Here is a 16,475-nt window from a genome sequence, read left to right as displayed (position 1 = left end):
GAGTAATAATAATAAGTCAGTCTCTTGGCTAAGTAGTAAGCCACGCTACAACTTCACCTGTTTTTATAAATTGTACAAAAATGCAGAAAAATTCAAGCAGCGATTCAGCAGCTCCATCCTTACTTTACAACATGCATATTATAATAATGTATCTAGGTAAATTAGAGTGCTTAGATCAGACTTGACTGAGTTTCTTTGACAGTCACATCTATTCAACGAGTGTGGATGCTTACCCCCATTCATGCACTGATGATCTCAGATATTTCCTTCCATAGTTTAAGACTATGAATCCTTGGAAATCAAGTTTATCAAACTCCCTTTTCTCTCCTAACTCCTGAAAAGTCAATGAGTCTATTAATTTCTGTTATTTTATTTGACAATAAAATAGAATTTACCAATCTACTATGGATCATGGGCTATTCTCAATATGGGTGATACAGAAGTGAGTAAGTGGCCCTAGAACCCCCCTCCAAGGTAACTATGGACTAGTAAGTCACATGGTGAACTAATAAGGTGATAAATAAACACAGTGATTTCTGGTAGTTTAAGTGTTAAGGAGAAATGAAATGAAAGGAGAAAATGAAACAAAGTGACTTAAGGGGATTAGAAGGAAGGCTGCTTTAAACTGGATGGTGATAGAAAGTCCTGCTGAAGAAATGATACTTCTCTGAAAAAGTGACACCTGAATGACCAGAAGGAGGAAGACAAGTGAAGATCAGAAGAAAGAATTGTTGTGTGGGAAATGGCTATATGCAAAGAGTTTAAAGCAAGAAAAATCTGTTAAAAATAAGGAATATGGCGTTTGAGGTAGGTTTATAAGGGGAGAGTGATAAAAAAATGAGGTAGAAGAAGAATCAGATTAGGAACCAGATCATATAGATCCTTAAAGTCTTATTAGGAAGCCTGAGTTTTACTCTATGGGAGTTGGAAGCCATTGGAATGTTTTAAATGGAGATGTGCTACTATCTGAGTTAAGCTGCCAAATGTAATGCCAACCTCTGTGAGACTGCAGACTGGTGACACACTGTGGAAGTGATCTGGTAGGGGATGATAGTGGCTTGGACAACAACTAGTGGTGGCATAAAGGGAGAGAAGGTGAATGAATCTGGACATGTTTTGGAGTCAGATTCCAGAGGACTTATAATTGGGTGGATGGATGATCATGCTATTTACTAAGATGAAGAACACCAGAAAGTAACGTGTTGGGGAATGGGGAGAGGGTGGAAGCAAGAGTTTTATCTTGAACATATATATCTGAAAGTACTCTTAGATATCTAAGTGGAGATGACTAGCAAGCAAGCATGTATATAAATCTGGAGTTTGGGAGCTAGATCAGGGTAGAGGTAAATATTTATGAGACATTGGCATGAATCTGGACTAAATGAGATCCTTTTAAAGTTTTCTTTTACTAACTATTTATCTTTATCTTTATCTTTTTTTTTTCTTTAACTCAATGCCTATCTTCCTGCATTTGTACTCAGGATCCTCTTGAAAACCCATTTTATCCATACCGCTTTTCCTAATTAAACGGGAAGAAAATGCAGTTGATAACTGCAATTAAAGTCTTGATGAGGGTTGGGTGTGGTGGCTTATGCCTGTAATCCTAGTACTTTGGGAGGCTGAGGCAGGAGGATTGCTGAGGCCAAGAATTTAAGACCAATCTGGCAAACATAGCAATATCCCATTTTTTTTAAAAAAAAAAAAAAGAAGAAGAAGAAAAAAATGAAGTCTTGATGACAACATGACAATACAGTCACTAGTCATCTCTCAAATATCATGACAGTGAAGTTCAAATACAGGATAATCAATAATTACTCACATAATCATGTCTTTAGATGTTTCAATTGGATATTTAACTATATGCCATTGCGGGTATATTTTCAATGGTTTCTGTTGCAGTACATGTGATTCTAGTAGACAGAAATCTATTTAGTTTGCTTTGTGAAGGCTTGTACAGTCTTACATGTATGATGAATTATATTAAATATGATTGAATGCAGAAAATAATAAGTGAAACTTAAATAGCTCACATTTTCCAAAGGATATTAAAAATAGTTTCTTTATCAAATGTGAAATCCAATTTGTTATCAATATTCTTTTACTTTGAGTTGTTGATAGTTTTTATTAAAATTTTGTAAAAGAAAAAGTCTTTGTACTCTCACATTCTGAGGGGCAGAATTGTTCTTAGGTTATTTACTGAAATAGTCACTTACCTACTTTATCAAATAATGGCTTATTCCAAACTAGAAAGAAAGAAAATACTACTGTAACACCTGTACATTTTATGCAGTAGAGTAAACTGGTAGATTTTTTTCACATTTTAAATTTATTAGACATCACTCAATTCTTTTCGTCTTACTACCTTTGTCCCATCTTTGTTGCAAATTTCTAGTGAATATCATATGGATTATAATATTCCCATTTAAAAAATTAGCAAACAATGTTTTGGCATAATAAAAAGCAAACACCATTTTTTAAGCTGTCTCCCTGTCCACCAATTTATGAGGCCAATCTGGTTATGGTATCCATGAAGAATGACAAATCAATAAAGAATTTAGTATGCCAGGTGCAGTGGCTCACGCCTGTAATCCCAGCACTTTGGGAGGCAGAGGTGGGTAGATCACAAGGTCAGGAGTTCAAGGCCAGCCTTGCCAACATAGTGAAACACCGTCTCCACTAAAAATACAAAAATTAGCCAGGCATGGTGGCATGCACCTGTAATCCCAGCTACTCAGGAGGCTGCGACAGGACAATTGCTTGAACCCAGAAGGTGGAGGTTGCAGTGAGCTGAGATTGTGCCACTGCACCCCAGCCTGGGAGACAGAGCAAGACTCTGTCTTGGAAAAAAAATAGAATTTGGTATCAATTTCTGCTGAGCCTATTGATGTAATAAGAATTATCCAAAACAAATACAAATTTTTAAAACTTCATATGCAGGAGTGTTCATCTCAACTATGGCATATGATAATATCACACAAGAGATAGTGCTAGCGAAGCCTAAACACTCAGTGAAACAAATCATCTGACTTAAATATAAACAGACTAGTCTAGAGACTTCTGAAGGGTTCTCAAACCTTAGAAACTGTATGGAACAAACATTCTGTAAAACATCATATTTATTACATTTAACTTACAGCTATTCTAAGAACACTGGAAATACTTCAAACTAGCATGGAAGGAACTGAATTCCAGAGTAGGTATTCTGAAAAGAAATTTGGAAATATACAGCCTGGAGACAGCAGAACATCTAGGTTAAGATCCTGTAGGTAGAAATCTGCTAAACCTTTTCATTTTCACTTCCTTGAAAAGAATCACCCTGCACCCTCCAGAACCTCACTAACTTGCTTATGTGCAAGAAGAATGAAATACTAGTAATGAAATACTTCACAGGGCTATACAATGGCTAAGTTAGATATTGCAATACATTGCTTATCATAATGCCAAACAGTAAACACTCATAAATATTATTTATTGTTATCTTTATTAATTATTTTGACTGGGCAAGATAAGAGGCATGACTTTGAAAATGACCTTAAAGCTGAAGAGCTGTGAAAAAATAGTAAAAACTCTAGACAAGAAGCATTTTTCCTATATATTGTTTAAATGTTTTTGTTTTATTATTTATTGCAGACTGCTCACTAAAAGGTTTCCTTCACTGACACCAACATTATACATTTGTTCAATTAATATCTGTCCATTCACTCAGTTTGTTAAGGAAGATCAGGCAGTTGCTTCATGCCTAATATATGATAGATAGTGATAATTCAAGAAAATTAAAAAAGAGCACAGTTTGTATCATTTAGGAGCTCAGAGACATGCAAAGAAATCATTTGAGTAGTATGATAAATGCCCTAATTTGATACAAACGGATGTTAAACACAGGAAGAAAAGTGCTTAATTCTGCAAAGTGAAGTAAGGAGAACCATCTAAGAGAAATCATATTTAAGCTCAAAATTGAGGTTTGATAGGTAGACAAGAAGAAAGGGCCATCTCTCGTAGATAAAATATCACAGACAAAGGTGAAAATAAAAGAAAGAAGGGTGTTGTTGCCTTCAAAAGTTGCAGTCAATTTGACATAGCTAAAGAGACAGGTAGGAAAGGAGGAAGGCAAACTAGAAAGATGAATGAGGACAGTCTGTGTGATGCTCAGAGCTTTCAACTCTGTCTTGTAGGCAATGCAGAGCCAGTGAAGGACTTGCGCAGAGGAGAGACACAGTGAGTACTGAATTTTGGAGAGAGCATCCAGGCCACTGGATCAAGTGTATAGTGGGGAAAAAGAGTTAAAGGAACCAAGGAGGTTAGCAGGAGAGTTCAGGTGAGAGTTGTTGATGAGATTCTAATAGAAAGCCACAGTGGTGGTAAAAGAAAAGAAGTAGTAATTTGAGATAAATTCGGAGATAAAACTGACAGGACTTCGTTGTTCTTAAGATATTGCAGGAAAATAAAGAGTCAAATACAGTTGCCTCTATTATTGAGTACATCTGCAGCAGACTTGCTTGACTAATCCATTAGGGTGTGGGTAAAATATTATAATTCTATTCAAAAATTACTTTCTTATTCATTTTAACTTAAATTTTTATGCTTTATAATGTATAAAGTATAGTAAAAGTAATATATGTGAATAATCCATATAGATATGTCTGTGTATTGGGACTGCACATTCAATTTTTTTTTTTACTAATAAAGATGCACAATTAAAGAGGCTTGGTGATTACTGCTTTATTAAAACCTCTGTGTTTAGACAACATAAAATACAGTGCTATTAAAGGAAACATTTTTCCAAATATCATTCTAAAAGCTATAGCAATCTATTTTAAAAGTGTTACTCTGCACTCTTCAAAAGCTTATAGTCTAAAATAGAGATCTCTAACTTCTCACTGCCTCACTCATCTTACTGTCTAATATAAACAGTAAGAAGGGCAGATCGACCCCCTTCTACTCTGTCCACAGCCTGACTCAACTCTTTATTTTTATAAATGTCAACTTAAACTAATCAAACTTGATTTCTGATTGCTTTTTCCCCCTTGCTCAACATTTCTGATAGCCAGAGGTGCTATACACTTGGACACAAGCACAAAGAACTAAACCAAAGCACACATTAAATGTATAAGCTATCAATTTATATACACATTAGCTAGTGGCGTGGGAGAGGGAAACAAGCCCTGACAATGTCCACAGAATGACTCAGGAAGGTAGGGTAAATAGTACTGCCAGGATTAAAGTTGGTAAGTTCAAAAGGAAAGGAGGATATTACTGAGGAAGACTCAGAAGGAGATGGGTCTTTGATACTCTGCTCAATGGGATTCTGAAGAAAGACAGAAGGGATTGGCTGAGGTTTCCAGAAGATGAAATGTGTAATTTAGGTCAGATATCTCCACTCCTCACCTCCATATTGTTCTTTGCTTTACCCCTTCAAGTACTAGTGAAGCCTTTTGACCTTTTGCTTTGAAACAACAATCTGAACTTTTAACAGATCCCATTTTTAAAAGAGATGTACTACAGATCGTTCATCCCCTGGGAATTCCTGGGCTCCACTTGCTCATGAAAGTAATAATAAAATGTATAAACATATACAATAAAGCAAAGCTCTAAATAGAACAAAAAAGTGTGTGGCACTGCCAGAAAATAAACAAAGAAGCACTTTCAACTAGATATTAAGGAAAAGGAAAGCGTTAGGAAGACAAAATTATTCAAAAAATGTATGGCCCTAGTTTAGGACCATAAGGAGAGAGTTAATGAAAGTTAACAGTTGACTGAATATAGCAGTGCAAAAAAAAGGAACTTTGTCTAAATGACTACACACATGAAAATCTAGATAACGAGAAAAATGCATCAAGATAAAAGACCAGCAATATATATTGTGTGCACCCACTCTACAAACTTTTTCAATAAGCATGTGTCAGAGTGAAAGGATCCAGTTCCATCAAGCTTCTTTCTCAGTGGATACCTGCCCTGGATAAAACCGTCTGAGCTACTATAACAAGGAGTAAGGGTTGCTGAATGGATTCAATGTTAAGAGCAGTTCAAGCACCTCTTTACCAAATCAACCAACATGAGGATGTTAGAAGTAGATGACCCCATTTATATATAAGTAGACATTTCATTTATGTTCTTAATGCTCAGAGAAATGAGATTATCAGAGACTTAAAAGAGAAGAAATGCCAAAAGTTTGGGACCTTTTTACTTCTCTGAGTGATGCATGGCTTTTGAGGACTCCGCAATAGACACTTAATACACTACTTGGTAAATTTTCTCTTTCACTCATATCTGCATCTGGGGAAACAAAAAAGAAGAAAAAAAAATCTTGTTTTAAAAATGTCATTAATTATACACAGTATTGAGAAAGAAGCATGCACTGTAGCTCTTTATCTTTTGGAAAAGGAAGCAACAGAGGGCAATTTGAGAATTTGGAAATCACATCCCATGGGAGACAACCAAATGTTCTAAAAACTTCAGCAAGGGAAAGATACATGCCTAAGAAGTGCTTCTCTGGTTTATATAGTCTTACTATATAACTGCTGAAGTTGTTAATATTGCCAAGATTTGAGGAGCTACAAAAACATGAGCTTAAAGTGGATGGGACCAACTCTTTTTTCAATTATTAATACTGAGCTATTTTCATCTAAAGATATAAACAAATAAACAATCCTGGCATCTCTTTTGATGCTTTTAAGGAAAGCCTTCAAGATACTATGTCTTCAAGTGACATCAGCAAGATGGCTGACTGGAGACAGCTGGTCTGCAAGCAAGGATCAAGGCAACAAATAAACAGCTAAAATTTGACAGGAGAGTCGAAGGGAGAGTTCTGAAGTGGAGAGGCACCTGAGGTGACTGGAAGTCCAGGAGGGCAGCATGCAGGCACCTGGCGTCTGCAGCCCCATCTACCCCATCCAAATACGATCAGCCTAGAGTAAGGAAGGAATCCTTATTGCAAGGAAAAGATAAGCAGAAAAATTTCACCACCCCCCATTGCCACTTCAAACACCCATAATTTTTACAACAGGAAAATCCCATAGTCTTCAAAGTCCCTGAGTTCAATTTGGAAAGCTGACACGACTTCATGTGATTGCCTTGCTCCAAATTAGAAGCACATGGCGTACATTCCCCCTCCCCTCCCAACACACCCACCGTGTGAGCCAAGCAGCTGCAACCTGGTTCCATCTTGAGACCAGAGCCACCTCTGGAGTGTGCCCTACTCTGGAGCCAGTAGCCACTGCACCGCTCCAGCACTGGGGCACCATCTTTATTATACCAAGCCCACATGGGTGGCTGAATGCCATAACTTCCACTGTGTGGAACTTGGGCCAAGGATCAGCTATGACTCTGGTCCTGCACAGCAGAGAAAACAATTCTCACCACTGCACTTCTAGTTGGAGGAATAGTCTGCCATTCCCACCCAGGGTGAACTGTCCCTTAAGCTGGTCAACTTACCTTACCTTACTTGGACACAAACTGAAAGTAAAGGGACAAAAAAAGATATTCCATGTAAACAGAAACCATAAGCAAACAGGAGTAGCTATACTTACAAAACAGACTTCAAGTTAAAAGCTGTAAAAAGAGACTAAGAAGAAAATTATATAATAATTCAAGGATCGCTTCAGCAAGAAAATATAATAACAGTAAATACAAATGCACCCAATACCAGAGCATCCAAATATACAAAGCAAACATCAAATCCAAAGGGAAAAATAGATCCCAATAAAATAATAGTTGGGGACTCAAACACCCCACTCTCAGCACTAGACAGAGCATCTAGATGAAAAATCAACAAAAGAACACTGAATTTAAACTGCACCATTTATAGAACATTTCACCCAACAGCTGCAGAATACATTCTTTTTACTAGGACATGGAATATTCTTCAGGACTGACCATAAGCTAGAATACAAAACAAGTCTTAAAACTTTTTCAAACAAAATCATATCAAGTGTATTACCTAACTACAATGGAATAAAACTCAACATTAATAACAAGAAGAATATTTGAAACTATATAAATGCCTAGAAATTAAACAACATGCTCCTGAACAACCAAAGGGTGAAGGAATAAATTAAGAAAAAAATGGCACATTTCTTGAAACCAATGCAAATAGAAACGCAACATACCAAACATTGTGGGACACAGGAAAATCAGTATTAAGTGGCAAATTTATAGTAATAAATGCCTACATCAAAAGACTAGAAAGATGTCAAATAAATAGCAAACAATGCACCTCAAAGGAATAAAAAACCAAGAACAAAGCTAACCCAAAATTAGCAAAAGGAAAGAAATAATAAAGATCAGAGCAGAAATAAACAAAATTGAGACAAAAAATACAGAAGATCAAGGAAACAATGGACTAGTTTATAAAAAAGATACATGGAAATAACAAACCATTATCTGGACTAACTAAGAAAAAAAGAAAGAAGATCCAAAGAAGTGAAATTAGAAATAAAAAAGGAGATGTCACAATGATACTACAAAATACAAAGGATCATTGGAGACTACAGGAACAATTATATGTCAATAAATTTGAAATGGATAAATTCCTGGACACATACAACTTACCAAGATCAAGAAGAAACAGAAAACTAGAATCCACCAAGCAGTAATAAAAAGTCTTCCAGCCAAGAAAAGTCCATAAACAGATGGTGTCACTGCTGAATTCTATCAAAACTTTACAGAGGAATTAATACCAATTCTTCTCAAGCTATTCTAAAAAATTGAAGGAGAGGAAATTTTTTGCAACTCACTTTATGAGGTCAGTATAAACCCTGATACCAAAATCAGACAACTGCACAACAAAAATAGAAAACTATAAGCCACATTCCTGATTAACATAGATGCAAAAATAATCAACAAATGACTATCAAACTGAATCCAACAACACATCAAAGAGATCATATAACAAGATCAAGTGAGATTTATCCCAGGAGCGCAAGGATGGTTCCACATAAAGAAATCAACAAATGTTATATACACATTAATAAAATAAAGGACAGAAACAATATGTTCATCTCAATAGATAAATAAAAAGTTTTTGATGTAATTTAACATCTCTTCATAATAAAAACTTAAAAAATTAGGTGTAAAAGTAAAGTGCCTTAACATAATAAAGGCTAAATGTGACAAACACATAGCTAACATCTTACTGAACAGAAAAAGTCTAAAAGCTATTTCTCTAAGAACTGGAGCAACACAAGTATGCTCACTCTCACCTCTGTTATTCAATATAGTTCTGGAAGTTCCAGGCAGAACAATTAGGCAAGAGAAGGAAGTAAAGGCATCCAAATGGGAAAGAAGAAAGTCAAATTTTGCAGACAACAATATCTTATATACAGATCTTATATATAGAAAAACCCAGAGACTCTACCAAAAAACTCTAAGAACTGATGAACTCTAAGAACTCTAAGAACTCAGTAAAGTTGCAGTTTATAGAATTAACATATAAAAATTAGTAGCATTTTTCTACATAACCAATGAACTATCTGAAAAAGAAATCAATAAGGCAGTCTCATTCACAGTAGCTAACCCAAAAAAATAATGATTAGAAATAAATCCAACCAAGGCAGTGGAAGACCTTTACAAGGCAAACTATAAAACATTGATGTTTTGTATAGAACTACAAGTAACTAAAGAGGATACAAACAAATGCAAAGACATCTCATGCTTATGACTTGGAAGAATTAATATTGTCAAAATGACCAACCCACCCAAAACAATCTACAGATTCAATGCAATTTTTATCAAAATATCAGTGACATTCTCCATGAAAGTGGGAAAAAATTCTGAAATTTGTTTGGAACAACAAAACACCCCAAATAGCCAAAGCAATCCTGAGAAAAAAGAACAAAGTCAGAAATATCATATTAGTAGACCTCAAAATACACTACAAAGCTGAGGGACTAAAATAGGATGATATTGGCATAAAAAGTAGATGAATACACCAATGGAACAGAATTGAGAACTGAGAAATAAATCCACATGTTCATAGCTAACTGATTATTGACAAAAGGTTCAAGAATGCTCATTGGGGAAAAGACAATCTCTTGAATAAATGATACTCAGAAAATTGGATATCCATATGTTGAAGAATGAAACTAGACCTTCACCTCTCACATTATACAAACAAATCAACTGTATGACTTAAAAGTGTAAAACTACTAGAAAGAAACATAGGAGAAACATTTCAGAACACTGGATTGGAAGAAAGATTTTATAAATAAGACCTCAAAAGCACAGACAACAAAAGCAAAAATAGATAAAAGGGATTATGTCAAACTAAAAATCTTCTGCACAGGAAAGAAAACAATTAACAGATTGAAAAGACAACTTACAGAGTAAGAGAAAGTATTTTGCAAACTACTTATTTGACATCAGACTAATATTCAGAATATACAGGGAACGAAAGCATGTCAACAACAAAAAAAACCAACCAAACAAAAAAAACTAAACACCAATTGAAAATAGGGCAAGTAATCTGAACAGATATTTTTCAAAAGAAGACATACAAATGGCCAAAAAATATATGAAAAAATACTCAACATCACTAATTATCAAGGAAATGCAAATGAAAACTACAATGAGGTATCATCACACCCCAGTGAGGACCCCTATTACTGAAACACAAAAAATAACAAATGCTGACGAGGATGGAGAGAAAAGAGAACTCTTCTTATACACTATGGTGGGAATACAAACTAGTACAGCCACTCTGCAGAACAGTATGGAGTTCTCTCAGAAAACTATAAATAAAACTATCATATGATCCAGCAGTCCCACTACTGGAAATTTATCCAAAGGAAAGGGAATGTTAATATCAAAGAGATGTCTGCACCCCCATGTTTATTGCAGCGCTATTCACAATAGCCAAGATGTGGCATCAACTTAGGCATCCAACAACAGATGAATAAATAAATAAACTGTGGCATGTGCACACCATAGAATACTATTCAGCCATAAAAAGGATACAATCTTGTCATTTGCAGCAACTTGGATAGAATCAGAGGACATTACATTAAGTGAAATAAGCCAGGAATAGAAAGTTAAACATTATATATTTTCACTTATATGTGGAAGCTAAAATAAGTTGATCTTACAAAAGTAAAAAGTAAGAACAGAGGATACTAGAGGATGGGAAATGTAGAGGGAAGGTAGGGCTAGGGAGAGATTTGTTAAAGTATGTAAAATTACAGTTAAGTAGCAAGAATAAGTATTAATGTTCTAAACCACTGTAAAATGACTGTAGTTAGCATATGTTCCCAACACAAGGATATATAAATGTTTGAGATGATGGATATGCTAATTAACCTGACCCAATCACTACACATTATATATACACACACACACACACACACACACACACATCACTATGCCCCCCATGAATATGTACAATTATTGTCAATTAAATTTTTTTTAAGATTCTATGTTTTAACGTGAAGAGGTGGTTGCCTGCCCATGTCAAAGGCTGCAGAAAGAACTATGATAGTAGAACACAATAGGGCACATCTACAAAGGGAGGGGAGGCATTTTGTTACAGTGAGATATTTTGCAATTTAATGCATGAATGACCTAATTTTTAGATATAAGTTGATCTTACTCCTCCCATAATAGTGACATCAGCCAAGAATTAAGTCATATTATCATGAACACAGAGATTGATTTTTAAATTGCTATCTGTATGAGATATGATTAGCATTTTTATGTTAGCTGAGAGGCACAAACTCAGGTGCAAATTCAAGTGGTAAATTCTGTGCCATTATGGTAAGTGTTAATTCATGTCAGATTAGTGATTACAGTGCCACCCATCCCACCTAATACTGACTATAAATATGGGCTGGGCAAATTTTCACTGGCTCCTGGGCAAGACTTTCAACTAACACATACAGGTGCTACCTGGCGTCCATTTCAACATGAGCATAAAATACTAAGAGTACTAGATATCAGACCCATAATTAGGCAAATTCTCTCAGTGACTCAACTACTCTCTTACTACAAGTAGATAATATAGGAAGTAACACTTAATCCTCCACTTTATCATACAGCATTTAACAAGTTTTTTGTTTAAGTAAATTGTCTTTGCAGTGCACTAACTTGTATCGGTCAGTCGGAAACAGTGAATACAGCTTCCCCAAAGTTTCTAGTTGATAATCAGGTAGTCACTGAGGAATTAACCTGACCTGATCACTACACATTATATATATGAAAACATCAATATGCACCCCATGAATATGTACAATTATTGTCAATTAAAAAAAATTTTTAAGACATTATGTTTTAAAGTGAAGAGATAGTTACCTGCCCATGTGAAAGGCTGCAGAGAAGAACTATGATGAACACAAAAGGGTGCATCTACAAAGGGAGAGGAGGGTTCTATTGAAGAGCAACAGAACCGAGTTGTTACAAAGACAGCATCCAATTGTCAGGTTTCTTTTCTGCATTAGGAAGAAGAAGAGACGATCTATTTGTTTATTCATGTATTCACTTACTCCAAGTGCCGTCCTGAAACATGTGGTTTTACAGCTAATCTATCCAGTTTTGCATTTTGGTATCATTAAAAGTTAGGGCAAGGTATTTATTCTATCTGTGCTCAGCTTCCTGAATTGTAAATTAAAACTAAAAAGCATGTTCCTGAAAGAGTTATAATTAGGAATAACTCGGTTAATAGATATAGGAATCTCAGAGCACGATGTTTGGTAAGTGTTAGCTGCTACTTCTCAACAAAGATTTACTCTGAATCAAATACATACATTCCCTGACAAAATTTTGCTATGAGTCACAGTGGATCTACTTTGTCTTAATAGCCTTATCTTCTTTCACTTAAACTTCCTGATATTTTAAGTACTTTTAAGAAATGTGCATAAATAAGTGAGTTAGCCTATTCTTGTGACAGTATTATACCTGATCACAATTTGGAAGAGGGAGACAAAGACAGAACTTTCCAATCAAATGAAAACTTATCCTAATATTTAACGTTCTTAAACAGTTGTGAAGGTTCCACGTGAGAGCCATGAGGGGAGAAAAACAGTCCCCCTTGTGTTGGTCAATAACAATGCTAACTTTGTAGATAGACAATAAGGGGGGACCCTAGAAATCATCCTCTCTTAAGTCCCATTTTCCCATATATCATGTTTTACTCTTGCCCCTTTGATACCTGTATTCTTATATCGTTAGCCTTGTACATATCTCTCTCAGTAAAGTTTCAGTCAGGCTTCCTTCAGTTGCAAGAGACAGAAAATCTAACTAAAGGAAAGAGAATTTAGTGATTTAGGTAACATGTAAAGCTCAAGGGTTGGGTGTTTTGAGGGCATCTCAGATAACACGACCAGGACCCAGGCTCTATTCTCTTCTACTTGGGCTTTATTTCCAGGCTCCACGTGATGGCATAAATACCTACGTGCAACCTGTAACTTCCTAGATTTGAGTCTCACAAGAAAGACACCGTGCCCCTCAATAGTATCAACAAAAGTCCCATTGCCTTTCATTGGCTTTTCAGATCACTCATCCATTCTGAAGCAATCTCAGTGATCAGGGAAAACAATTTTTGGGGTGCCAAGTCTAAATCACAGATTTACCCCTGGAGTTAGGTGTAAAATGAATTCTATCCAAAGCACAAAGCTTAGGAGAAGGGAAAGGAAAATTACACAGAGGATAATTAGTGTGTTATTATCAGCAGATAGATGAATGGACAACAAAAACTGGTTTACTGTCCCTACCTTATAGTTCTAATCCTGTCAAAAGTCCCATTGCCTTTATTGGCTTTTCAGATCACTCATCCGTTCTGAAGCAATCTTAGTGATCAGGGAAAACAATTTTAGGGGTGCAAGTCTAAATCACAGATTTTCAAAGACTTCAAATGGTCCTGTTTGTCTCTTTTATAAAGTCCAAAATCTTTACGTGGCATTCAAAATTTTCAACAGTCAGAATTTATATCTTACAATGCTTCCTTCTGCATTCTAGGCTCCAGTTTGTTACCAAAATGTCTTTTTTCTCTTTTGAATTACTTGTCTGCCTCCCCTATCCATCTTGTCGACATCCTTTATATTATTGAAAGTACAGCTCATATGCTACTTCACAACAAACCATTTTAGTACTGTTATTATCCTAATTTTACATAAGGATATTGAAACACAGGGAGTAAGGACCTTAGTCAAGGTCTCATTGTCAGTAGGTGACCAGGCTCTGGTTCTCCTCAGGCATTCTGGTCCCAGAGTCTTTGTTCTCTACTGTATTCTCTCACCTACAGGAAGTGAGACAGACACTTTAATGACACCATGTCCCACATCAACATCAGACACATGAAAACATGTAAGAAGAAGAAAATCTGTTATAATTGGAGTCTTATTTACCCTGATTTGCTTTACAAAGACATGGTTATTTACCGTTGATACAGTGTTTTCTTCCTGTCTTGGCTACAATTTGTAAAACATGACAATCAGGCAGACTAGTGAGAGCTACACAAGGGTCTCGAAAAATTAACACATAGTCAATATTTTTAAATTTTGCCATCTTACTAATATGAATTTAAAGGTAAAAAAACATTGTGTAAACATTTGTTGACTGCCTATTCTCTGTCAAATGTTATATATCCAAATGAAAACAAAATGCAGTCCACAGTTGCAGGTTTCTTGTTGTTTAGTTAAGGAGACAGAATTATAACTACATTCATCATTTTTTACTGTCAGTCTTAAAATCTGAAGAATTGTTGAAGCTCCAACAATAATAACCAAGACTTCAGATGCTTTTATTATTGAAGATGAATGAATAATTATTATAATAATATACTATATTATAGTTAATATATGTAATTATATATTTACAATGAAATATATAAAATTACATATTTATAATGAAATATACAATTATAATTATGTAAATACATATAAATATATAATATATAAATTAGAAATACATATTTAAATATAATATACAATATATGTTATAATATATTTATAATTAAATATACAATTATATAAGCATAGTATACTTTATCTCTGACTTATAAGTATAGTATACTTACATATTTAATATAGTATGCTTATATACTATACTTATAAGTATATTAATAGTATACTTAATATACTCAATAGTTTATTTTCCATGAATCTTATATGTTTACGAGCCCACACAAAAACAGCTTAAGACCATTCAGTGGTTGCTCCTACCCATTCAGTGGCCTGAGCAGTGGGAGCTGCAGACCAGTCTTCCGTGGCAGGCTGGGCGCTCCAGTCTTCAGTAGGGAACTGCTGGATAGGCACAGAGGGCACCTGCACGCCTTCAGACCAGTCGGCAACCTCAGGCTGAGTAGCAGTGAACTCAGGAGCTGGAGCAGTCCATTCGCCCTGAAATTCCTCCTTGGTCACAGCCTTTTCAGCAGCAGCCTGCTCTTCTTTTTCAATCTCTTCAGGATCTCTGTAGAAGTAGAGATCAGGCATGACCTCCCACGGGTGTTCACGGGAAATGGTGCCACGCATGCGCAAAACTTCCCGAGCCAGCATCCACCACATCAAACCCACTGAGTGAGCTCCCTTGTTGTTGCATGGGATGGCAATGTCCACATAGCGCAGAGGAGAATCTGTGTTACACAGAGCAATGGTAGGTAGGTTAACATAAGACGCCTCCGTGAGAGGCTGGTGGTCAGCCCTTGGGTCAGTAACCACAAGCAGCCGTGGTTCCCGGAAGGCTGCCTGGATCTGGTTGGTGAAGGTTCCGGGAGTAAAGCGGCAGCAATTGGAGTGGCTCCAGTGGCAGCAGCAAACTTCAGCACGGCCCTCTGGCCAGTATTCCTGGAGGATATAACGCTGACATCAGCAGGGTTTTCAATGGCAACAATGGCACGAGCTGCCAGGAGAAGCTTCTCCCAGGTCCTCTTCAGATTTATGATGTAGATGCCATCACTTTTCCTTTTATAGATATACTGCTCCATCTGGAAGTCAAGGTTGGTGCCACCTAAATGGGTTCCTGCTGCCAGGAACTTAAGGACATCCTCCTCCTTCATTTGCAGAACATCAAGGGCTCCGGACATTGTGAAAGTTTCCCTTTAAGTTACGACAGGAATCCAGAACAACGCCGTTTGGAGCCCTCGGCAGGTAGCGCGAAAAGGTGCAACTGTTTATTTCAGGTGTTATGTGATGCACTGAGTCTAAAATGGTGAATGAAGTGGACACAGTTTTCTCCTTCATGGTATTTATCTTAAAGTAGGGAGTGCATTAAATGGAAATATATCTAAATACATTATTAAACACACTATGAAAGTCGTTATGAAGGAGTGGAACTGAAGGCTACAATAGAAAATGTCAGAGAGACCGTACATTTGTGACTGTTATCAGTTCTCTGAAGGATCCATTTCAATCTAAGACCTGGAAAATGAGTAGAAAGGAGCTAGTGGAAGCTTGAGGGTAACTGCATTGTGGGAACATGAAGGGACAAAGCTGTATAGAGTAGGTGCTGATGCCGTACAGCACTTGATATAGTCAAGATTAGTCAGGATCTGTAGA

At 36.1% G+C, this 16,475-nt stretch overlaps 1 pseudogene; it reads right to left on the bottom strand.

Moving 5' to 3' along the window:
* Window positions 1–15,073: 15,073 nt before the first annotated feature.
* On the bottom strand, window positions 15,074–16,068 carry LOC135270555 (small ribosomal subunit protein uS2-like; annotated as a pseudogene).
* Window positions 16,069–16,475: the final 407 nt, after the last annotated feature.

Source organism: Aotus nancymaae, unplaced genomic scaffold (assembly GCF_030222135.1).
Source record: "Aotus nancymaae isolate 86718 unplaced genomic scaffold, 86718_ANA_hifiasm-v0.15.2.pri h1tg000064l_0, whole genome shotgun sequence".
In the NCBI taxonomy this organism is placed as follows: Eukaryota; Metazoa; Chordata; class Mammalia; order Primates; family Aotidae; genus Aotus; species Aotus nancymaae.
The sequence above is the reverse complement of the archived record's forward strand: the minus strand, read 5'-3'. Positions and strand labels throughout refer to the sequence as shown.